The sequence below is a fragment of the Bubalus kerabau genome, chromosome 1 (assembly GCF_029407905.1).
Source record: "Bubalus kerabau isolate K-KA32 ecotype Philippines breed swamp buffalo chromosome 1, PCC_UOA_SB_1v2, whole genome shotgun sequence".
Lineage (NCBI taxonomy): Eukaryota > Metazoa > Chordata > Mammalia > Artiodactyla > Bovidae > Bubalus > Bubalus kerabau.
Genome location: NC_073624.1, coordinates 262,319,534 through 262,345,886, shown reverse-complemented (window position 1 = coordinate 262,345,886; position 26,353 = coordinate 262,319,534). Strand labels below are relative to the sequence as shown.

Sequence of the window (26,353 nt, the reverse complement as noted above, 5' to 3'; positions counted from 1 at the left end):
GGCACTAATCCAATAGTGAAGTCCCATCCTCGTGACCTAGCGTGCATGCTCGCTCAGTCGTGTCCAACTCTTTGCAAACTCATGGATTGTAGCTCACTAGATTCCTCTGTCCATGGGATTTCCCAGGCAAGAATACTGGAGCCATTTCCTTCTCCCCAGGATCTTCCTGACCCAGGGATCAAACCCACATCTCTTGAGTCTTCTGCCTTGGCAGGTGAGTTCTTTATCTAAACCTAATTACCTCTCAAAGACTCCCATCTCCAAATACCATCCCATTGGAGGTCATGGCTTCAACCTATGAATTTGAGGGGTGGGGGCACAATCTTTCAACATATAAATGTTGGAGAAATTCTTAACCCCACATGCTTAGTCCTGTAACCATATTTAAGCCAAGCTTGTGATTCCATCTATATTGAGGGCAAAACTCACTATCTGTGACAAGATAATAATAGTTTTTCCCTTAAACTATCCTTGTAGAATCAAATATGTTTTGAGGAAACAGCAATCTCCTGCTAAGTACACAGAAGTTCAAATATAAATTTAAAACCATTATAGGAATGCAATTCATAATAGTAATAAAGCCAAAGGTAAATATGAAAACTCAGTAGTACCAAAAAGTTCTTAGAACCAGCTTCAGTTTCCAATAATTCCCATCGGAAGCGCTCAAATACATCTGCGAAGCAGCTTTGTGAGGCATGAAGCCTTTGAAATGCAGTTTTGTTTTTTGTTTTGCTGACTTCTGCTGTTCTGTTGTCACATACCTTGGCCCAGATTCTCATCCCCAGGGGCCAGGAGACCAGATTAACAGCCGTCTCCTGGGGGGACGACCTGTGGGGATTCTGGGGTTGGGGGCTGGAGGACTTCGGCTGCTGTGAGAGCTGAGAGGTTGTGTCTGTGACTTCTTGTCACTTCTGATTCCCACAGCCCAGGGACAGGATGTCTAAGGACAGCACATTGGATCCCTCTACTCTTACTGAAGTCCTGCAGAAAGAGCCCAACACTACTTCCAGGAGGGCAGCTGGAAGACAAAGGCATGTGTGGGACAAGAAATGGGAGGAGAGGGGAGCCAAAGAATCCAGCATCCTTGACCTTTTTCAGCACAAAAAGTGAACGCAAGCTTACGGATTGAGGGCTGTTTAGTCTCTTATCAAAGTTTCATGCTGCTTTTCATGCTTACAACCTCTCTCTACTGAGCTGTTCATCCATAGGTGGTAATGAAGAGCCCAGGCTACGGTGGATTCAGTAGACTTGGATTGTCGTGACTCTGCCTTTTACCAGCTGTGTGATTTTGAGCAATTTAACATCTCTGGGCTTGTTTGCACATTTGTAAAGTGGGCTAAAATTAGTACCTTCATAATGTAGTTCTAATGGCAACTAAATGAGACTATGCAAGGAAAACACCTAGCCTAATGCCTGGCACAGAGTAGGTATTCTAAAACTATTCAGTTCAGTCACTCAGTCGTGTCCAACTCTTTGCAACCCCATGGACTGCACCATGCCAGGCTTCCTTGTCCAACTCCTGGAGCTTGCTCAAACTCATGTCCATTGGGTCAGTGATGCCAACCAACCATCTCATCCTCTGTTGTCCCCTTCTCCTCCTGCCTTCAATCTTTCCCAGCATTAGGACCATCTTTTCCAGGGAGTCAGTTCTTCGCATCAGGTGGCCAAAGTATTGGAGTTTCAGTTTAAGCATCAGTCCTTCCAATGAATATTCAGGACTGACTTCCTTTAGGATGGGCTGGTTTGATCTCCTTATAGTTCAAGGGACTCTCACAAGTCTTCTCTAACACCACAGTTCAAAAGCATCAATTCTTTGGCACTCAGCTTTCTTTATGGTCCAGCTGTCGCATTCATTTGCAAAAGGCAAAGGAGAAAAGGAACGACATATCCATTTGAATGGAGAATTCCAAAGGATGGCAAGGAGATATAAGAAAGCCTTCCTCATTGATCAATGCAAAGAAATAGAGGAAAGCAATAAAATGGGAAAGATTAGAGATCTCTTCAAGAAAACTAGAGATACCAAGGGAACATTTCATGTAAAGATGGGCAAAATAAAGGACAGAAATGGCATGGACCTAACAGAGGCAGAAGATATTAAGAAGATGTGGCAAGAATACTTAGAAGAACTATACAAAAAAGGTCTTCATGACCCAGATCATCATGATAGTGTGATCGATCACTCACCTAGAGCCAGACATCCTAAAATGCAAAGTCAAGAGGGTCTTAGGAACCATCACTATGAACAAAGCTAGTGGAGGTGATGGAATTCCAGTAGAGCTATTTCAAATCCTAAAAGACGATGCTGTGAAAGTGGGGCACTCTATATGCCAGCAGATTTGGAAAACTCAGCAGAGACCACAGGACTGGAAAAGGTCAGTTTTCATTCCAAGCCCAAAGAAAGGCAATGCCAAAGAATGTTCAAACTACTGCACAATTGCACTAATCTCACACTCTAGTAAAGTAATGCTCAAAATTTTCCAAGCTAGGCTTCAACAGTGTGTGAGCCATGAACATTCAGATGTTCAAGCTGGATTTAGAAAAGGCAGAGAAACTAGAGATCAAATTGCCAACATCTGTTGGATCATCGAAAAAGCAAGAAACTTCCAGAAAAACATCTACTTCTGTTTTATTGACTAGCCAAAGCCTTTGACTGTGTGGATCACAATAAACTGTGGAAAATTCTGAAAGAGATGGGAATACCAGACCACCTGACCTACCTCCTGAGAAATGTGTATGCAGGTCAAGAAGCAACAGTTAGAACTGGACATGGAACAACAGACTGGTTTCAAATCAGGAAATGAGTATGTCAAGGCTGTATATTGTCACCCTGCTTATTTAACTTATATGCAGAGTACATCATGCGAAATGCTGGACTGGATGTGGCACAAGCTGGAATCAAGATTGCCGGGAGAAATATCAATAACCTCAGATATGCAGATGACACCACTCTTATGAAAGAAAGTGAAGAAGAACTGAAGAGCCTCTTGATGAAAGTGAAAGAGGAGAGTGAAAAAGTTGGCTTCAGTTCAGTTCAGTCGCTCAGTTGCGTCTGACTCTTTGCGACCCCATGAATTGCAGCATGCCAGGCCTCCCTGTCCATCACCAACTCCCGGAGTTCACTCAGACTCGCATCCATTGAGTCAGTGATGCCATCCAGCCATCTCATCTTCTGTCGTCCCCTTCTCCTCCTGCCCCTAATCCCTCCCAGCATCAGAGTCTTTTCCAATGAGTCAACTTTTTGCATGAGGTGGCCAAAGTACTGGAGTTTCAGCTTTAGCATCATTCCTTCCAAAGAAATCCCAGGGCTGATCTTAAAACTCAGTATTCAGAAAACTAAAATCATGGCATCTAATTCCATCACTTCATGGCAATTATATGGGGAAACAATGGAAGCAGTGACAGACTTTATTTTTTGGGACTCCCAAATCACTGCAGATGGTGACTGCAGCCATGAAATTAAAAGATGCTTGCTCCTTGGAAGAAAAGTTGTGACCAACCTAGACAGCATATTTTAAAGCAGAGACATTACTTTGTCAACAAAGGTCTGTCTAGTCGAAGCTATGGTTTTTCCAGTAGTCATGTATGGTGTGAGAGTTGGACCATAAAGAAGGCTGAGTGCCGAAGAATTGATACTTTCTGTGATCCTGGAGAAGACTTTTGAGAATCCCTTGGACTGCAAAGAGATCAAACCAGTCTATCCTAAAGGAAGTCAGTCCTGAGTATTCATTGGACGATCTGATGCTGAAGCTGAAACTCCAATACTTTGGCCACCTAATGTGAAGAGCTGACTCATTGGAAAAGACCCTGATGCTGGGAAAGATTGAAGCCAGGAGGTGAAGGGGACGACAGAGGATGAGATGGTAGGATGGCATCACTGACTCGATGGACATGAGTTTAATCATAATTTTATTATGGCCGCTATTAGCAGCAGCAGCACAGCAGCATTATTGTTTCTGCCTGAGTTTGAATCCTGTCTTTGCCACTTGCAAGCTATGTGACTTTAGGCCTGTTGCCTAACCACTCTCTGTGCTTTAGTTTTCTCATCTGCAAAATGGATATAATAATACTACCTATCTTATAGGCTTGTTATGAGGATTAAATATACTTAATAGCTGTTAAGTCCTTGGAAGAATGCCTGGCACATAGAAAATGCTATAAATGTGCTGGTTAAAGAATTAATAATGCTATTATTACACTAATCCAAGAGAAATTTCCCTTCTCTTTCTTTTCCTGAGAAACCCCAAAGCGAGAATTTAAATTCTAATAAAATATGCTTTTCAAGATTGTGAAAACAACCAGTTAACTATATTTGAACTGAAAAATCAGACTAGATTGCTTTATAAATCTTAGAACTACTTCATTAATGAAACATTTTTTGGATATTACATTTAATTCAGAGTTGAGATTTTCATAAATGTTAACCTATGTCTTATAACTTCCCCTGCATAAAGCTTGCAGGCAAGCCTTTAGGCCATCAAAAGATTTGCCTCAGCAAAATCTCAAATAATAATAAAAAGGGACATTGGACTGTGAGAACTGACTACATATGCTGAAAGCTGAATTATGTAAATTGATACTCAGGCTTCCAGAAGGAAAGCCACAATATTCACAGATAAAAACTCCATCCTTCACCTTTGGGAAGGTTCTGTGAACTGTTGGTTAACTCAGGGGGATGCTCGTTCCCTCTATGGCTGGAGGAGGGCAGTGGGTAGCTGGTGGAGTGTAGCTAGGGAGGTTGCTTAGGTATGATTCATATGGCAGGGGATCCTCATCTTTCTTTGGGTCACCCACTTCTTGAGGGTCTCATGTAATCAGTGGATCATCTTCCCCGAACAATACAACTTTTCTTCACCTTTATTTTTCCCGCTACTGCTACTGCTGCTGCTAAGTTGCGTCAGTCGTGCCCGACTCTATGCGACCCCATAGATGGAAGCCCACCAGGCTCCTCTGTCCCTGGGATTCTCCAGGCAAGAACACTGGAGTGGATTGCTATTTCCTTCTCCCGCAGTGATATTCAAGGACTTCATGGGCCCCAGGCTGAGAACTCCTGGTTGAATGGGCTCCAAACTTTGAAACTGTTCAAAATCTAGATAAGCAGTGTGACTCTGCTGAGATTTTTGTAACTTTTTATTGTCCCTATGAAAGTGAAAGTGTTAGTTGCTCAGTTGTGTTGGACTCTTTGCAATGCTATGGACTGTAACCTTCCAGGTTCCTTGTCTGTGGAATTCTCCAGGCCAGAATACTGGAGTAGGTTGCCATTCCCTTCTCCAGGGGATCTTCCCAACCCAGGGATTGAACCCAGGTGTCCCACATTGCAGGCGGATTCTTTACCATCTGAGCCACCAGGGAAGCCCACCTATGAAAGTGGGCACCGTCACTCTTGCATGGCAGCACCCACGCTTCCTTGGTGGTAGGTAGGTGGGTCTTGGGCAGTTGAATGTTTGTGCGCGAGCATAGGAAACTACACCACCACTTCTGTGCACTTGAAATGACCCCGTTTTGTCCTTTGAGGGATAAATTTTTCTTTTTTGGCTTGTAGAGGAAAAGTTGAAACTCAAAGTGTTAAGGGGTATATCTACACAGCTAGACCTGATGCCTAACTCTTTTTTCTTCTATGGGGGAGAGGACAGTTTCTTCTCCATTCCTTGAAATGTCCTTTGAAGATCTCACCCAGGTGAAAAAAGGACTTTCCTATCAGTGGAATTAATTACTTGTGATAAAATAATTTTGAGGGGGAGATACTTATTGTCTTCTGTCTTGTTTGAATATAGAATTTTATTTTTGTAGCCTTTCATTCTATTGGTTAGGAATAATAACAATCCAAACTTGCATTTATTTGATAATTTTCTTTTAAGGAACTCACAGAATACTATCTCTGAGAACTCTAAAATGCTTTAGTAACTTAAAAGTGTCTAGTAAATATTGAAGTTAAATCATCATATCTCCCAAAGAATTTTCTTTACTTTTTCTACAAAAGAAAATTTTGTTTCATTTGTGTTAAATCAATTAGTCAAATCATCAGTTAACACATATTGGGCATCCACTATGTGCCCGGATTTGTTCTAATGAGCTGGTTGGACGGTTGGGTGAGTTGATTTAAAAAAAAAGATTGAAAAAAAAATTCATTTCTGTCTTATCAAATTTCAGATTAAGTTGGCTTTATGAACAGCAAGATCCAAATACAGGGTATGCCTGGAGTTGCAGAAATTGGAATAATAGCTAATATTTGAGGACCATCGTGCTGGTGATTATTAGTTTGTCGTTTAGACCCATTTCTGCACTTCTCTGCTCTGCCATATTCTTAGGGGTGTGTGGCGGGGTGGGGATGGTGGAAGGGAAGATGGGAATGCTCATCTCTATGTCTTAGTTCTCCCGGCATCCCTTGCCTCTGTCTTCTGATTGTGTTTGACCAGCAGCAGACCATCAGGAAACCAGAGGGTGGGAGGGGAAAGAACCCACGGTACTTAGCATCCTTCTCTAACTCCCTTCTCACGGTGTGACAGAGTTGAGCTCCTCTTTTGCTTTGCCTCTGCTGGAGGTTGCCTGTTTCACAGCGACAGCTCTCTCCAGGCGGTACGCATCACATTGTGCATCTGTGATACTGTTTTGACTGACCTGTCGGGCCTAGGGCTGGTACTGGCTTCCCACTGTTGCTAGTCCCTGGATGCCCTGCCACTCCTTATTGGTTCTTTTAGCTGTGCCCACACCCCTGTAAATAGTCCTTTATTTTGAATGTGCCATCTGTTTGCTTTAGCATCCTGACTGATCCTGCCAATTAGCCTGTGCCAAGCACTACACTACAACTGCAACATGGATTATCTCATGTCAAACGCACCCGCCCTGTGTGGCAGTTTCTAATATTACTCCTATTTTTATTTTTAAACTGATCAATAAAAGATTTAAACAATAACTTGCCCAAGGCCAGGATTCAAGCCCAGGCAGTCTGATTCCAGAGCCCATCCTCTTAACCATGATGCTATGTGTCCCTGGTCAGGTTCTCTGGGAGGCTGATTCTTAAAGGAAGATGTGCAGGGCAGGCAGAATTTGGGGAGCAGAGCTCGTGAGATGAACACTTTGGGGGTGGGTGGTGAAGGAAGCAGGATTGGGGAGAAAGAAGTTGAACTGCAGTGCAGCAGAAACAAAAGCCTAATCTAAGCCCAAGAGAAGCTCTGGAGCTGGGAAGGCTTCCAATTTGAGGTCAGGGCACTGGGCTTTTACACCCAGGGATTGCCTGTCGCTCAGTGCAGGGTTTTAACCTTGGGCCCTCCTCGGCCAAGGCAAGTCCAGAAGAGTGACTCTGTTGAGAGAGAGTGCCGGCTCTCCCAGAAGCTGTGGAGTGAGGGTCTAGTCTTGGAAGGCAGGTCTGGGCAGTATGCCACTGCATCCACTCCACTGTTGAAACACACATGGAGGTCATGAGTTAGCAGCTTGCTCAAATCGTGTGTGATCTTTGAAAACTTTATTAGACACGTGTATTTAGTTGATTTCCCTAGCATGCGTGTCTGTGTGTGAGTGATTATAATGTGATCATCTGATGCTGTTGAAAAACACTGAAGCAGGAGTCGAGAGACCTGGATTCTAACTTCTGCTCTGCAGCTGATTGTGAGCCTTTGTTCAATTCTCTGACGGCTTCTGGATTCCAGTTTCCTTATTTATCAACTGAGGAATTTTGATGAGAGAGTCACTAAGGCTACTTTTAGCTGTGAAGTTCTATGCTTCTATTAACTTATTAGCTTTCTAAAAGCCAGAAATAACAAAAATAAACATGTTGGAATGCTTTTAAAGTAATGCTGGAGACTATTTGTTGAAACCTCCAGTTAGTGATTTTCTCAAGCTCTCTCAATAAAGCATGATGAATATTATAAAAACTCACACAACCCCGGTATCACCCAGTGATCTCTGAAGAGCAGAGATGCCCCTCTGCTCCCTGGAATGTCTGTATTTGGTATATGTGAGATTTTAGAACACTAGGCACTTTTCATTCTTTCTGAGCATAGCTCGTACAGATATTTTAAGAATAGTTTTGAAATTGCTTCTGCAGGGTCATTGTTAAAATTTGAACACACACGATCTTAATTTGGATAGACCTATATTTTTCAAAGTGAGAAGGAACAGAAAATGGCCTTAGCTTGAGTTGGTAAAAATACCTCTGATTCTCAAGGTATAGAAAGATGAGAGAAACATGCAGGTAAACAAACAAAAACTAGATAAGGAAAAAGAGAATGAAGGCACTGATGATAGCATTATGAAAAAATATTGAATAAGTACTCAACATTGTGAACTTCAATTAAAACTAACATAAATGTATCTTACCAAGAGAGTGAAGGCTTAAGTATAGAACCACGCAAATATAGAAATCCTTTAAGATTGATTTTCCTGAGCTGTGGCAAACAATTCAATGAAAATGGAAAATAACTATTATTGTCAGTCATGTATGGCCCTGCCTGTATGATTTCCCAATGTAAGGCTTATGGTCAAAGCTGCTTGAACCATAAATAAATAAATAGACATACCTTCACTCTGGCTTCCTTACCTGCCTCTTGTTAAACCCTATCAGCAACTGTAGAGGGCCAAAGAAGCAATTTCAATAAATATTTCATTACATGGGAGCCCATTTGCTGGCATTTCAAATAAATAACTACATTTTCTCACTCAGTGGACACTAGAAGGGGAAACTCTCCAGTTTCCATTTTCAGACTTTCTTTTACTTTCTGAGGAGGTCAGTCATTTTCGTTTTCCAGTATACAACTCGATTATTTATTGGAGGAAAATGTTTTAAACCAGAAAAAGAGGAAAAAAAAATCCAACCAAATAATTTATCAAAGACTGTCTCCTGGCAGATTAATCCCTACTACTTGGCCAGGGCTTATTCCAGAGTGATCAGACTGGTCAAGCTTAAATTGTATGTCCACAAGAAGTTGCATAAATAACCCCAAATACTGTGAACCTCTTTGCACTTGGTCATCTCCCTGACCTTCAAAGAAAATGTCAGAGAAGTAGTAAGAGAAAATATAGCTTGAGATGCTCTAGTTACTGTATTTTCTAATAAATAATAGGCTTTTTGGCTCCTTTCATCTAAACACATTTATCAGTTAAGACTTACATGCTTCTCGGTAAGTGAGTAAAAATACTGCCCTTTACCTTTATTTCCATGGGTAACCTGGAAATACAATTAAATGTATTCTAAATCAAGTTGAGGAGCTATGCTTAGGGCCAGGGTTAACTTTCTTAAGTAATATGCTTATTTTATTTTCTTAACTGTATTCATTTGAACATTGCCTGTAGAATATACTGTGGCTCTTTCTTAATTGTTCTCTTAATAAAGAGACTGTAAGAATGTTCAAAGAGATGATTTTATGAAAATTCTAGCCTCCATCTTGCCTATTCAAAGGACTGGCCTTGATTTACAGCTACAGAGAGACAAGAGCTGTTCTAGTTAGAGACTATGTCTGGTCACTCTCTGCCCAGCACTTTCAGCTCAAAACTGAAGTCATATTCTCAATTTACCTCCCTCCATCCTCAAGTCTTCAATTTTAACTGGAGACATCATCAATATTTAAGTCTTCTACACCAGAAATTATGAAGTTATCTTAATTCTTCTTTCTAATTCTCTCTAGTTAATATGTTATGTGCTGTTTATTCTTTTTCCTTTTTCATGAAAAATATTGCTGGATTTAGAAAGAGACCTGGAATTCTAGTATCCCAACTCTGCCACTTACTAATTATGAGGCCCAGAAGATTACTAATTTTTAGTGTCTTTGTGAAATGATGACTAATAATCTGCTTTGCTGATATCACAGATGTTTTTTATGATGAAATGAGTTAGTGTAAATTGTATATTATCCAATTTATCTGGTAGAGAGAAGCAGGGTAACCTAATGAGATTGCTGCCTTCTTTTAGGGGCCAGAACATAAAACTGCTACTTTTTGAGCACCATCCACTCCCATATATTAGAAGCTTTAGGATGACTAGCTTCCTGTCACTTACCGCATATACTCAACTCTGATCCTGAGGTGTAAACCCTATAAAAGATATCCGTCAAATTTCTTACTTCTATGGACTAAGAGAAAAGGCACACTGCACGTCATACCATTGCTGCTAGGCTTTCTAGGCTGCAGGTGAATGTAGTTGTTCCAAAGCACCCACACTTCTTCAAGTGACCACAGAGACGAAGTTCACCCTTCTTCACATCCCTGTTTTCCCCACCTGCCTACCAGACCTCTCCTTTTGAACATCCCACACTAACATCATACTTGATGTGCCTAAAACAGGAGGACATTAATAGGTCCTCCTCCCAAATGGTTTCTCTCCAGTGTCTCCATCTGAAAGAACCAATTGAACACCACTACCCTTCACTAACCTGCCCAAGGCAGCAATCTGGGGTAGGCCTTCTGCTCACCAGTATCTAATTAAGCACTGAAGGCTCTTACATCTATCTTGTAAACATCTTTTAATTCTATTCGTTTTTCTTCCTCTTTATTGCCATATCCCCTGTCTCGGGGCATCGTCATCCTTTACCTGAATTACTGCCCCAGCTTCCTAAGGTTTCCTAGCCTCTACTCACTCTTCGCCTCTCTCCATTCTGTCTTTACACTTCTAGCCAGAGTCAGCATTCTAAAATGCAGAGCTGACCATGTCATAGCCCTGCTGTAAATGTTCTGAATGATTTCCCCTTGCCTTCAAGATACTGGCCAAATCCCATGAATGCTATAAGGGCAGATTTCCACTATTGCCTTCAGCTTCCCTCTCCCAACTCATACCATGTATGAACAGCTTATAAACTTAAGTGATAACTCTCAGTTCTAAGAATATGCTTTGAGCACCTTCCTGACTTCACATATGCTACTCCTCCTCACTCAGACCACTTTAGCCTCTCTTTGCCTGGCCAATTCCCAGTCATTCTTTGAATTTCTGTTTAGATATGTCTTCTCTTGGAAAGCTTTCCCTTTTCCCCTAAGTCCTGAGCACACCCTTTTGTTTCTGCTATCATGACACTCACCATATTGTTTGGCATTTGTCTGTTTACGCAGCTATGTCCCAACGAACATTCTACCAAGGTGGGGATTATGACTGGCGTGTTCACAACTTATTCCAGGTATTCAGCACAGAGCCTCACACGTAGAAAACTCAAGTATTTGTTGAATAAATTCATGAGTATGATAAATGTCATCTTTGTTTATTTTCTTGGACTAGTAGAGTGATATGGTTAAAAAAAAAACCTACCAGCTATTATAAGTCTCAGATTCCAGTTTTACTTCCCATTGCATGATTATGGATGTCACCAACCTCTCTATGAAATGAAATAATACATGTCTTAGATTACTTCAAGATTGTTTTTTATGCTGGGGAGATAATTCCCATGAAAGGTCATTGTGAAATGTACAATTCACTGCTAATAAAAATGTATCATTTTCAAATGCATATTTTCATTGGCATATGCACATGTGCATAGGCCTAGTATTTGAATTTAGTTGTTTAAACAATTCTGTACGTGTGTATATCAGTTAGCTATTGCTGCATAACAACCTGCTCCAAAACAGAATGGATTAAAACAACCACTGTTTATTTAGTTCATGATTCTACAGGTTGGCAGTTAAGCCTGGAGTCAGCTGGGCAGCTGGTCTTCACTGGGCTCTGTGGCCAGGTATTGGGCTATCAGGGGGCTGGTTGGACCAGGGTGGTTTTAGCTGTTCCATGCATCCTCTCTTTCTCTAGCAGGTTAGTGTGGACTTGTTCATGGTGGAGGCAGGGTGCCGTAAGGGTCATAAGAAGAACATAGGACCTCTTGAGATTTAGTCTTAAAACTGACACAGTTGATCACATTATTATTAGACAACAAATCCAAAGTGAACCCATATTAAATAAGTAGGGAATTTCTCCAAAGACATAAAGAGTGAAAACAAGGAGGAAAATAATTCTGGCCATTTTGCAAACCATCTATCATATTCCGTCAGCATCTTCATTTAATTATTTACCAAGTCACAAATCTGACTATGTTACTTTATCTAAAAATTTTTAGTGACTTCATTGTCTTATTACCACTTTCTCTATGGCAGGCACTGACTATTCTAAACACTATATATTATCCCTATGAGGGAGGTACTATTATTATCTTCTTACAGATAAGGAAACTGGGCCACTGTGAAGTTAAGAAACTTGTCCAAGTTCACTCAGCTAGAAATATGGTTTTAGAATCAGCATCTGGAGCTCGTAGTATAACCTCTAGGGTCTCCTGCCTCTTAAGACTCAGTTCAGTTTAATCTGTTTCCCTGTATAGCTTGACATTTCCTATAGTCAGTTATCTATTTCAATATCTGATACCCCTATTTCAATATCTGTTTCAATATCTGAGTTAGGAGCAACTCAAGAGCATGGATCATGTCTTGCCCTCTGTAGTCACTGAATGTAGCACAGAATCACGTCTCTGTTGCCCTTTCCATACCTAGATGCTTCTTTTGCACCATTAAAAAATCTCTGCTTCTCAGATGAAAAAAATCAGAGCAAAGACTATTAGTCCTCACAGCATCTCCAAGAAAGAAGTGACGAGTGGGAAGCTCTATCTCATTTTGCAAACAGGAAATTTAGGCATGTGGAGATGAAATCACCCAGTGCCGTGCCAGGATTCTTTTTTTGGTTTTCCGATTCCTAGTTTTGTGTTCTATCTACCAAAAAGTGGTATTTGTCTATGAACTGCAGCTGATGGTTGCTTAATTTCCCCCAGAACAAAAGTTAAAAAACATAACAATTAAATTAAATCACCCAAGAGGGATGCCTTCTTTCATTGTAGTTTTGAGGGAACAAACTTTTGGGGAAACTTTTTTTCCCTGGGGTATAGTGCTTTCTTCTCTTTCAGCAGAATATATTGTGTCTGATGGAGCAAAAAATTGTTTTTAAGAAACCCTGCACCAATCTGTCTGCCCCAGCTCAGACACATGCTCGCACAGAAAATTAAATTCACAGAAATGAGAGAAAATCAGGAGAACCAAAGGAGCATGTCTTCTGTTTCCCAGAATCATTCTCTAGTGTATTTAGTGGCCTGTTGGGTGACAGGGTGATGAGGGGAAAGCATTGGTTGAATGCAACTAATTTTTCATGTCTTTTTGCTTATTTCATCAAAGGGCTATGAAAAAAGTAAAATGCACTATGCACATTTTACCTACATGGTTTTAATCTGTAAGAAGCTTTGTTAGAACTTAGAGACAGTTAAAAACAGTTCTGTTTTTTTTTTTTTTTTCTTCCCAGCTCAGAGTTTTATTACTACCATTTGCTTCATTAACAGCCATAACTTCTTGGGTGTGAAGCTTGCTTGAAATGGTAACTGCTTACAGAAAGTGGAGGAAGAAGGAGAAATAAAAGAAGAGGCTTAAGGAATACTGCCGCCGAAACACATGCATGGGGAAGAGAATCAGTTGGATGTTCTCTCTGGTCATATGACTACTTTTTCGCAAAGATTTCTGGCATTTGGTTTAAATTGTATGATTTCATAAGTAATAATCTTTAAATCTCCTTTTAATCATCTATTGGGTTGGCCAAAAAATTTCGTTTGGGGTTTCCCATAAGGTAGTACAGAAAAGCCCAAACAAACTTTTTGGCCAACTCAATATCATCCGTGTATCATTTTGACCTAGGTAGCATTTTTATTCATGTAAAAATGTGTTTTGTGCTTTTGCTTCATAGTGACTTCCCAATTTTACAGGCTTCCTCTGTCTCTGTCTCTCTAAACCTCAGTTGCCAATAAAACGATGCATTTGAATACTTGGGTCTAAGCTTTGTAAAAAGAGGGAGCTTGGCATGTCTTACAAACCACGTACTTCATAAAGGTCAGATGAGGATAGTGTAGACCCTCCTGCAGACGCTGACCTTTGCAAGGAACTTATTCTCCTTGTAATGATTGTATTTGCCTTAGTAACTTAAAACAAAACAAAAAAAAAACCCTCCTTTTTTTAATATCTCAAGGACAAAACACCTTCCAGATTTTGTTATTTTCGACTCTCAAATAAAGAGTTTGACTGAGGCAGCAGAAGCCAAGTCCCTTCGGTCACTGAGCACAATCGCGAAGTTGCATATGAACTGGCAATTAAACTCGCCAGCTCCTCAACATGTCTCGGATTCTTCCCCCCGATCTCTTCTCACCTCTATTCTCAGAGTGGCTGGTTTGTTATGAAACTCATTCTTTTTAGGCCAAGTTTCCTTTGAACAGGGTGCAAAGGCATATGATCCTGTGGATTAGAAGTGGGTTGTCATCAAAATGATATAGCTCTGTTCTTCTCCGTTCCTTTCTTGGAATGGCTGAGAACAGACTTGCGAAGAGAAAAACTTGTTGGCGTTTGGGAGCTGCCAGGTTTTAGAGAGCCCAATTATGTCTTTTTTGAACTAGCATTTCTTTAATAGAGTTTAATTTAAAAATGTTTTTTTCTTCATTTTTGACATTTCTTGTAGTTTTTTAATTTGAAAGGATGAGGATATGTTTACTTGTGGGGAAAGGGAAGACAGATTGTGCATGAGTAAGCAGGGTCAGCTGGCCAATTGTGATGAAGCTGAAATGGCCATCATGTGGCCCCCTAAACTCCAGAAAGTGCCCTTTTATTGATCTTGTCCCCCCAGTTTCCCCATGGCTTGTGCCTTTGCTTTAAATAATTTTTGATCCACTAAGGCACTCATCTTGTTTGTGGCTCAGCATCTATTTTATCTCCTTGATACAAATACCTCCAGGTTTCCTACGAAAGTCCGCCGCCTCCGATTTGGAGGAGTTGATTCCACCTGAGTTTCAGGACTGTGTTGATGAGTCTAGTCCAGTCTCCTGACTGGGAAAGCTGGGTCCCATGTGGGCACATAGCCCAGTTGAAGAGATACAGAGAGACTTTTGCTGGATTAATTTTTTTTTTTTTAAGAGAAGGCTTCTGTTTTTCACAGGTGCTATTAGACTCTTGATTGCTTTTCCATTGAAGTTTTTGGTGACAGAGTGTGAGGTATGTGACCACAGACGTCATTTTCTTTCATAAAAGTCTGAAACTGAGGAGATTGCTGAATGAAGCCTGGGTATGGAGCTGAACTCGTGACAGAGAGACAGCAGGAAGCTGGGCCTTTGGTAACATCCCCTGACCACTGGCTCACCTGAACTCATTGCTACCCAGTATGCATGTTGCCACTTGTAGCCACATGATTATCATCTATTTGGATTTAATCATAAATATTGCTGCCTTTTGAACTCCAAAGGGTGTGTGGAGTTAGCTGAAGCTGCCAGCTTGCCCTCTTGCATTACCCCATCCTGCTTCTTCTCGTCCGCTGGGTTGATCTGAGGAAATGCCATCTCAGAGTCTTCTTCCTGGGGAACCCAAAGATGACAGGGGGTAGCTCCTTTTGGACAGACTGATTTTTCCATAGACTCACCACAGAATGAAGCAAAAAACAATACATTTATTCTATTTCACTTGTGTATCATTCTTCTGGGAATTCATCTGTTAGGTTTTTCTCCAAGAACCACTAGTCAACTTAGGAAATTGGGTTACCCCAGAAGGGATTAGGTGGGAAGGAAGTCAAGATGACCACTGTCTTCTTCTAGAATCTCTAATCAAATTTATGTTTTATTTTTGACATATCTATAAACTCATAAAGAATCTGCCTGCAATGCCGGAGACCCAGGTCCAATCCCTGGGTCAGGAGGATCTGCTGGAGAAGTGAATGGCTACCCACTTGCAGTATTCTTGCCTGGAGAATTCCATGGACAGAGGAGCCTGGTGGGCTACAGTCCATGGGGTCGCAAAGAGGAGGAAACTGAGTGACTAACGCTTGCATTTTCTTATACTCATGAAATTATCACCATGATTAAAATAGCAAATATATTCTTCAGTCCCCAAAGCTTCCTCGTGATCCTTTGTAATTCCTCCCTTCCACCTCTTCACCTCTACCCACTTCCCCATGCAATCGCTGATTTGCTTCTTTTAAGTATAGATTTGTTTGTATCATTTAGAATTTTATGTAAATGGAATTGTAAAGCATGTGTTCTTTGGTTTGCCTTTTTTCACTCAGAATATTTTGAGATTCATGTGTGGAGCCTTCATCAACAGTTAATTCCTTTTTTGTTCATGGATGGTTTTCTATCTTATGCATATATAATAACTTTCTTGTTCATTTATTTGTTGATGGACACATGAGTGTTTTCAGCTTTTGTCTATAATAAATAAGGCTACTAAGAGCATTCAAGTCTTTGTATTGACATATGCTTTCATTTCTCTTGGCTAAGTACTTAGAAATGGAATGGTTGGATTATGTGGTAGGTATATGTTTAACTTTTTAAGAAACTGCCAAATTGTTTTCCAGAATGGTTGTCATTTTACATCCCTATGAGCAGTGTGTAAAACCTTGTTCCTCTAATCCTTTCCAATCCAAATGTTAGCCTCTCTATAGGTATACAGTAGGAAATTGTGGTTCTCAATCTTAATTTTTAACTAGGCATTTCCCTAATGACTAATAATATTAAGCATTCTTTCATTTGATTGCTTGCTATCTATGTGTTGCCTTTGTTGTCTTTTCATTCTCTTCTTATAATAGTGTCTTTCAAAGAGTGAAGTTTTAAACTTTCCTTAGTCCAATTTTTAAATTTTTTATTTTATGGATCATGCTTTTGGTGTTCTTACTAAGAATTTTTTGCATAACTCAAGGCCACAAAGAATTTCTCCAATGTTTTCTTCTAGAAGTTTTATAGTTTTAGGTGTGTTACATTTAGGTCTGTATCCATTTATTTTTAATTTTTTATATGATCCATTTTGAGTTAATTCACATATATGGTGAAAGATATGGATTAAAATTGTTTTTTTTTTTTGCATATGGATATTCAAGTGTTCCAGCACCATGTGTTGAAATCGCTCATCTAATTTTAAAATATGGAGCACATAATTCCAGTATAGTCCATATACTATCTCAGCATAATCACTCCTAGTGCTTGTTAAAAATGCAAATTCCTAGGTCTCACACCAGCCCTTTTGGATTGAAATCTTACAGCAAATATCCTAGGTGATTCTTGTGGGTGCTAAACTTTGGGTGTAACTGGCATAATGCCATTATTATTCATTAACACTTCCCTCCAAGTCAGTACTCTGTCTGTCAGAGCCCAGAAAGAATATAATTTAGAAAATTTTAGTCCCTATAGAATGGAATTAAGCCAGAATGGTTTCTATTGTTTATTTTTAATACAGAAGATTTTAAACATATATAAAAGTATGTTGAATAATATGAGTTTCCGTGTACTCACCATTCAATTTTAGCAATAATCAATATTAAACATTACTTTTTCTAAAAAAGAAGAAAATACAGGTGAATTTTTGCTATGTGTGGAAAAACTAAGTTTAAAAAGCATTGGGGAAAAACCAAAAGTAGAAAAGAATAGAACAAGCAACTACAAAAAACTCAATGAGCAATATATTTGCCATAATTGATATTAAAATTTCTATACATCTAAAAAATCTTAAGTGATTTAAAAGATACACATAATCTAGGAAATATTTTTGAATAGAACAGGTAATTTTTAATCTGCAAAGACATAAAATGATTTTAAAATGACTAAAAAACCTCACTAAATGATAAATTGATAAAAGGGCAAAGGACAAAATATTCTATTACGATTATATTGAGAGAATGTTATATAGCCAGTAAAATATCTTTAAAAATAATTTTTATGATGGGAAAACGCTTATACTATGGTGAGAAAAGCTAAATATAAAATTATATGTTTTTTTTTTTTAATTATATGTTTTTATATGTCTTCATGTATTTAAAACAAGGCTTAGGGAAGAATGAGAGCAAGCATGCTCTTGTATGTTGTTTTTTAAGTTAACTCCAATGAACATGTATGTATCACAGATGTAATCGGAACAGAAAAAAAGTATTTTTTAAGAAGAAAACGAAAGGGACATTTTCTTGGCAAAATCAGAGATGGGCACAGATACAAATATGAGGCAAAAAGAAGCACAGGGAGGGCTGGAAGCTGGTTTTATGCAGTGTTGCCTTAAATGAAAACGTGGAGGTAATGGTTTCCTCTTCTGCAAGTTTTACCAGTGGATGAAGACTGCCTCACATGAGTAGTGCAGATTGTGGAGACTGGTAGAGTTGGACTGGTTGTATGCTGCTGCTGCTGCTAAGTTGCTTCAGTCGTGTCCGACTCTATGCGACCCCATAGATGGCAGCCCACAAGGCTCCCCCGTCCCTGGGATTCTCCAGACAAGAACGCTGGAGTGGGTTGCCATTTCCTTCTCCAGTGCATGAAAGTGAAAAGTGAAAGGGAAGTTGCTCAGTCATGTCCCACTCTTCACGACCCCATGGACTGCAGCCCACCAGGCTCCTCCGTCCATGGGATTTTCCAGGCAAGAGTACTGGAGTGGGGTGCCATTGCCTTCTCCGACTGGTTGAATGGGCATGCCACAATCTGTTTTCCTGATCGAATGTAGACCCTGCTCAAGCCCTTAGAGCAACTTTCCTTGATTCTGGGAGCAGGGTGTGGAAGAAATAAGTTAAAGCCATAAGAGCCCTTTCTACTTGTCCAAAGCCACCCAACAGATCACATGTCTGTTTGTTCATAGACTCTGAAGTGTCACTTTGTACCATTTCTCTTCTGCAGTTCAGAAACTCAGTCTAAAGTATTTCACTAAATTAGAAACCCACTCATCTCTTTTGAGTTTGTACTTCTGAACTGACACTGAACTCTGGCACTTTAGATCACACTACAGTTAGAACAATGCAACTTTTTGTTTTGGAAAAGAATGGCTTTAAAAGTCTGATAAATGGGTCCTGCCTGTTTTGGAAATCAAGTAGCACTTGTAAACTCCAGTTCCTAAATGTTATGTAATTGTGAATAAATAAACGTTAAGGAAGCAGAAATAATACATAACATACATCTCAGATCATATACATTCAGAAATAATAAAAATGTGTTTGTCCCTTTAAAACTCTATATTGGGAATTGCATCAAGAATTGCAAACAAAGGATATTAAAGATACAGATAGATTGTGGTTCAGGGGTAATATATTTATTAATCTAAAAGAAGTATACTAGAATGTCAAGTACAGCTGGTGAGGTCTCCAAAGTACTACAGAGTTTTCCAGAAGAAATTCTATGTGCTTATTCTTTAGATGGTTCTATAATGTGATATCCCAGGTAGTTTAGATTAACATTGTCCTGCAGTCCTTCTGTGATCAGCTGTCACCAAAAACAACTGATGACCAAAATCGCTGTCATCAAAACAAAGTATTCAGAACATACCTCATAAAATAAAATAAAACAAATTTGTGTAAAAGAGTTTTTTCCTCAGGTTTGTCAGGAAAATAAAGCAGAATGATAATGAACTATAAAAAGGAGGCAACTACTCCAAAATATAGGATGCCCTAAGGAGTTTAAAAAATAGATTTAAGAATTGATTCAAGTAATTTTCCTACTTCTGTGGAGTCTCTTTTTAAAAATCAAGAATTGAAACATAGTATGGGTGATTATGATTTTACTTAAAGGAAGAACAGAAGCTAAAAATTTGAAATAAGAACAAGATCAGGCAAATACTGTTTCATTGCTTCATGTGCTAAAATATATACTCCTTGATTTCTGACGTGGAATACACATTAGGTTTATTTACTATATGTATTAGGGTGAAGTGTGCTTAAAAGTGGAATCAAAAACAAGACTAAAAATTAGAATTATCTATAGAACCAAAGCTCTGGATGCCAATTTACCTACAAAAGTGAAGTCACATCCAAATTTTCATACCTGAGGATCTTAAACTTTGTCATACGCTTTCTGCTTTACTTGTTTAACAGTTTGATAATAAGCAGCATGTATTAAGTATCATAAATGTATAAAACATATTCTGCAATGTCTGTCTTTGTGGAGGAGTGTTGTCAGGACAATATATAAATAGAATTTTGAGATTGTTTTGATGGTGTACTTAACAAGAATGTGTTAGATTTTTACGCTTAGTTGGCCGGCTCCACAATATTTAGCTCCTATTACTTTAGTAAATTCTGTACTCTCCCAGGTTCTAAACTATAATGAACACTATGGCTGAAAACTCCTTATTTGATACTCAAGGGAATACAGGCCAGTTAACAGTACCATGAGACATTATTTTAGAAAATATGGACGATTCTGTACCAGTAAGTTTGATTTGCCTAGTAATGTGGGCTTAAAAATTGTCTAATACATGCTTAGTCTCCTAGTGAATTCCAAAATTACAGCTCCTGTGTCCATTTCCAGAAATGATCCACAGAAATGCATTTCCCAACCTTCAACCATGCTGTTTGTCTTAGAAAAATTCCCTGCACTCAGTTAGAAGGTACTACCTGTCATTTATTTATTATTTTTTTTTAAATTTTATTTTTAAACTTTACATAATTGTATGAGTTTTGCCAAATATCAAAAATCAAGAACCACTTACTGAATGCTAACTTCATGTCAGATACTGTATTAAGCACTGGAATAAAAAAAGAAAAAGATGAGCATGGTATGGTTTCCACTCCTTGATGCACTGTTTTATGTTTGGCAGCATGCAAATACATTATCTTATTTTTATCCTCACTGGAACTCCAAAAGATAGATACAATTTCCCCCATTTTACAGGTGATAAAACTGCAACAGAAATATCACTTGCCCAGGATCACATTTTTAGTTGAGCCAAGATGATAACCCCAGCTATTTTTAAACTCCCAGCTCTTTCCTCTATTATTCAATATAGCATATGTTTTCCTAATGTTTTTCAGTCAAGATAAACCACATAACTATTTGAATGCAGAAATCCCTCTTGTCCAAAGTAAGACTTTCATTACCTTGCCTAAATTTCACTGGCCATTTCAGTACCATAGGAGCAGGAAATTATTCAATTCATGAGAAAGAAAATTCATGCACCTGTGGATTTCATCTTTTGTGCCAGATGAATAGGTGAGGTTGGATTTGATTTACTCCATGACTAAACTCTAAAATTGGGATTTAAAATGTATATGTAATCTCACTGTGATTCCATTTCTCCTGTGATGCTGCCTAATGGTTATGCAAGTCTCAGAAATATATTTAAAGTCATAACGTGTCCTTTTATCCAATAACATCAAACTGAGATCTTTTTTGTTCACTTTTGCTGGACCTCTAACCTTTAAAGGTGAGTCAGGCAGCTGCAGAAAACCTGATCTTATTTTCTGCCCCCGGCAAGACTTTTTCAAGTTCATCTTTTTTCCCTTCTCTCAAAATCTGATGAAAAATGAAATGTCAGGAAAACAAGCTCTCAGGCTAAAAAACTTGTGTCTGTCTCTGTGACAGATGTCAGTTTGAAAGGTTTCAGGTCACCTGTCAGAAGTGTGCCAGTGTGGTCTGCACTCACATCGACTTGACCTCACACCAACACTGAGTTCTGCTTTTAAAAATATCCTTGAAAAAGAATGAGATGATTTGAAGTCATTGCCTTTCCCTGTATCTGTTAACTCTGATTAATGAGACAAAGAAAGGGGAGAGAAGGAGAGAGAGGGAGGAGGAGAAAGAGAGAGACTTTTAAAAGGACAGTTTGACCTTCAGGTGCCCCCGGCAGTGAAGCAATCAGCATTCTTGTAATCCAAACACAGATGCCTGGAGCTAAACAAATCCTATACTTGTGAACAAGAATTCAGTTTGCTGTCAAAATATAGTGAGGATCAGCATAGTGCTTCTTTCAACAGAATATCATGAATTAAAGTTTAAATGTTTGTGATTAATAAAGAGGAGTAATCTTGAGCAACACAATAGCTCAATGGCGGCTCAATTTAGTAACAAATACTTCCATCAAAAAATTATGTGTTTTGAATTCCTGTATTCTAATTCCATATCCTGGTTGTCATTCCCTTATATTTTATGCCAGAAACTCCATGGATCTTATAGGACAAGTCGGTAGTTTTGTAATGACTAATTAATGGGGTTGAACTCTGTGCTTTTTCTGGATTAGTTATACAATGTTTGAATTATTTATCACAGTGATTTAAAAATGTTAAATGTTTCTTTCTTTCTTTTTTTTGTCATGAAATGTTGCCATAGCCTGGGAAACTTAAGTGTGGGGGGTAAAAAAAGATTTTGTTTCAGTTTGGGAGGATTCAGGGCTTTGTCTTGTAACCAAGAAGATAAAAGATGATCGTTCCAAAGGCATGTTTGTCAAATCTACCACTGTAAACAAGAGGCTGGATCAGAAGAGATGAGAAACCCCAGAAACTTTAATAGCACCGTAGAGATGTTAAGTTTTATTTCCTTTTGCTTAACTTTTAAGCATACAATACTTGCCTGCTTTAAAGTGGACCCAGCGTAGATGTGAAGTTGTGGTTATGCTCCCTGTGTCCAAGAGCATATATACATACAGCAATTTGGAACAACATTTTTGTGTATGAAAAACTCAGGGGAGAAAAAAGAAGCGTAGGAACCTGGAACACAATTATTAGCTTGAAATAGAGGTGGAAAGTTGATTCTCGGCAAGAATTTGCGTGAAATTTTTTTCCCTTCCACAGCCATGATTTAGACCAGAGCTTCTCAGAACTGAAGTACCTTTGAATCTTCTAGATCTTGTTAACAGGAAACTCTGATCTGGTAGGTCAGAGAGCGGCTTGACCATCTGCATTCCTAACAGATTCCTAGGGGATGCAGATCTTGCTGGGTTGGGACCTCACACTGAGTGTTTTTAGGCTCCTACTTCTCAACAAAACTGTCAAATACCTCAAGTGTCTCAAGTTCAGGTGCTTATCTTTAAAAAAAAAACACCTTTCTGATATTTTTTTTTTCCCTGTTGATGGTCTTTTCCTATGTGTCTGTAATTTGATATATTTTTAGGAATTGGAAATTTCAGTATAACAGTAGCTTCATCATCTTGAATGACCCTACAGTATTACCAAAATAAAGTACAAAGGTGGTAACAATGTCAGGTTTTCTCAACTCTGCTCTTAAATCATTATTTTTCCTCTAAAATATCATATGACATCCCTTATATGTGGAATTGAGTTAGACAAGGCTGTGGCCCATGTGATCAGTTTGGTTAGTTTTCTGTGATTGTGGTTCTCAGTCTGTCTGCCCTCTGATGGAGAAGAGACTTACGGAAGCTTCCTGATGGGAGAGACTGACTGAGGGGAAACTGGGTCTTGTTCTGATGGGCGGGGCCATGCTCAGTAAATCTTTAATCCTATTTTCTATTGATGGCTGGGGCTGTGTTCCCTCCCTGTTGTTTGACCTGAGGCCAAACTATGGTGGAGGTAATGAAGGTAAGGGCTACCTCCTTCAAAAGGTCCCAGGCACGCACTGCTGCGCATTCAGTGCTCCCAGCCCTGCAGCAGGCCACCGCCAGCCCACGCCTCCACCAGAGACTCCTAGACACTCACAGACAAGTCTGGGCAGTCTCTTGTGGGGCCACTGCTCCTTTCTCCTGGGTCCTGGTGTGCACAAGGTTCTGTTTGTGCCCTCCAAGAGTCTGTTTCCCAGTCCTGTGTAAGTTCTGGCAGCACTATGTTGGGGTTAATGGCGACCTCCTCCAAGAGGGCTTATGCCACACCCAGATGTGCTGCATCCAGAGCCCCTGCCCCTGCAGCAGGCCACTGCTGACCCTACCTCCTCAGGAGACACTCAAACACAGTTCTGTCTTAGTCTCTGTGGGGATTCTGGGTCCTGGTGTGCACAAGGTTTGTTTGAGCCCTCTGAGCATCTCTGGCGGGTGTGGGGTTTGATTCTATATGTGATTTCGCCCCTCCTACCATCTTGCTGGGACTTCTCCCCAACCAAGGTCCATCTAGTGAAAGCTATGGTTTTTCCAGTAGTCATGTATGGATGGAGAGTTGGACTATAAAGAAAGTTGAGCACCAAAGAATTGATGCTTTTGAATTGGTGTTGAAGAAGACTCTTGAGAGTCCCTTGGACTGCAAGGAGATCCAACCAGTTCATCCTAAAGGAAATCAGTCCTGAATATTCATTGGAAGGATTGATGCTAAAGCTGAACTCCAATACTTTGGCCCCTGATGCAAAAAACTGATTCATTGGAAAAGACCTTGATGCTGGGAAAGATTGAAGGCAGGAGAAGGGGACGGAAGAGGATGACATTGTTGAATGGCATCACCGACTCGATGGACATGAGTTTGAGTAGGCTCTGGGAGTTGGTGATGGACAGGGAAGCCTGGCGTGCTACAGTCCATGGGGTCGCAAAGAGTTGGACACGACTGAATGACTAAACTGACTAATATGTGGAATATGTAAGGAAATGATACAAATGAACTTACAAAACAAAACCAGACTCACAGTCTTAGAGAATGAGCTTATGGTTGCTGGGGAGAAGGATGGGGGAAGGGATAGTTAGGGGGTTTGGGATGCATATGTACACATTGCTATATTTAAAATGGAAAACCAACAAGGACCTTCTGTACAGCACATGGAGCTCTGCTTAATGTTATGTGGCATCCTAGATGGAGGGGTGGAGTTTGGGGGAGAATGGATCCATGTATCTGGATGACTGAGACCCTTCACTGTTCACGTGAAAACTATCACAACGTTGTTAGTCGGCTATATCCCAATACAAAATAAAAAATTTAAAAAATTCGTTTTTCTCTAGATCATGGTCTTGTGGAGAGTGTTTTGTGACCTACTAGGTAATTTCATGAATACTGACAGACATCTTTTCCCTGGCATCTAATAATCAGACTGTTCATAATCAAAAAGTTGGAGGTCTCTATACAAAGCACGTTGGATGAAGAAGCATTCAGGGAAAAAACAGTTAAAAACAAGAGTAGTCAAAATTATCAGCAGTGTTTAGCCCCAGATAACCACAAACATCCTGGAATTTACTTACCCATGTCTGATTTCCCAGTGAGTCATGTCCACATCTCTAGATGTTTACTTTCCCTTCATGTTTTTTCTTGATCACTCATGCAGTGGAAAACGGAAACGGAATCTTCCATGGCAGATAACATGCCAAGACATGTGCCAGCTCTGGGTTCCCACTACTGATGGGGAAAGGTCTGGCTATCAGTCAAACAAAGCTGTGCCAGTTTTCTCATGCTCATTATATATTTATACTATGGACAGTCTTGTGACATTAGGCAGCTGCTTGAGCAGGAAGCTAATATCAAATGAGAGAGTGCCAGATGTAGCTTTACCAAGATAAAATGCACCATCTTCAATGCTCAGTTTTCATTCTCTGTGTTAGATATACACGTGATTGCTGAGATTTTTTTCATACCAGTGTATTCATAACTGTGTATTCCACTACAAGTTATTTTTATTCTCATTAAAGATTCTTACTCTCTTTTGCTGTCACATGCTGAGAGCATTTACACAAGTGAAAAATATTGGGTATTTTTCTCAAAAGGCACATGTTCTCTCTATGCAGAAGGTGTAACTCCTTGCTACCTTCCATTAGGAGAAACAAACATAAAGTGGTTGCCTATCACATAGTCAGGCTTTAAGGACTACTGTGTCATACTTTCATGAAAGCCTTTATTTCATGTTGTTAACTTCTTTTGGTGAGTCAGCCAGACAACCGTGAGTGCACGGTTATAGATTGGAACCAGAAATACAGATCCATTATTGCTATCACATAGACTCTCAATGGCATTACTCTGATTAAACCTTCTCCCGTAAGAAAACGGTTTCACTCTTTTTGATGAATATTGGTGGAGGAAGAAATGGGGGATACAACCATTGTAAAAACAGATTTTTTTCTGGCTGAAATTAATAATTCTGGGCAGTACTGAAATTAATTACTCTGTGGTTATAAGTAGGCAGCGGATTTATGGTAAATGACAGAGTGTTTGCAAATTTTCCTGACTACTCGATTAGAAAATGCACAAGTGGAGGCGTCAGCCGAGCATGCATTATTTAAGTGGTTGGTGTCTGGCGACAATCTGGAAACTGCAATTGTTGAGGTTGCCGTAGGAAAATTCGCACTTTCTGGGAGAAATTCTTTCACCTTTGTGTGCCCACAGCATGGATCTCTCCTCGTGGCAGCTGTAGGAAACACAGGAACTCCATGACCTGGAAAATGTGGGACAACTGCCACAAGGTGACCCTGGAAGGCTGGGGTAGGCCCAATTAATTTAAAATTTTGCTTGGCCTTGTCTCTTCCAATTTTCTAAATCCTCTGGAAAAATGATTAATGCGTACACTGCCAATGCGAAAATATTTTTGACCCTATTAAAGTCGACCAAGGGTAAACCAAGTGTAGGCTGGCATTGTATCAAACTAGCTTTATTAAATTTGATTGGAGGTTTGTATGAGGAAGGGACAGACAAGGACATTATTTTGCACAGCGGCTCTCTTTTAAATGAAAATATCAAGAGGAATACAAAGTAGCAATACGCTCTGGACAGGAATCATTTTAAATATAGGAAAAT

General features: G+C 39.6%; 1 long non-coding RNA gene across 7 annotated transcripts in view; it reads left to right on the top strand.

The window, feature by feature from the left end:
* The window catches only part of LOC129639614 (uncharacterized), a 53,013-nt gene extending 36,816 nt beyond the window's left edge, over positions 1–16,197 (top strand). For 5 of the 7 annotated variants that reach the window (XR_008708514.1, XR_008708506.1, XR_008708509.1 and 2 more), the window contains 3 exons: positions 13,244–13,474; positions 14,915–14,970; positions 15,617–16,197. This is a non-coding gene — a long non-coding RNA (uncharacterized LOC129639614). Of the gene's footprint in view, positions 1–13,243; positions 14,155–14,914; positions 14,971–15,616 lie in introns of all 7 variants that reach the window. The other 2 variants (XR_008708511.1, XR_008708508.1) reach the window with 2 other exon arrangements.
* The last annotated feature ends 10,156 nt before the right edge of the window (positions 16,198–26,353 follow it).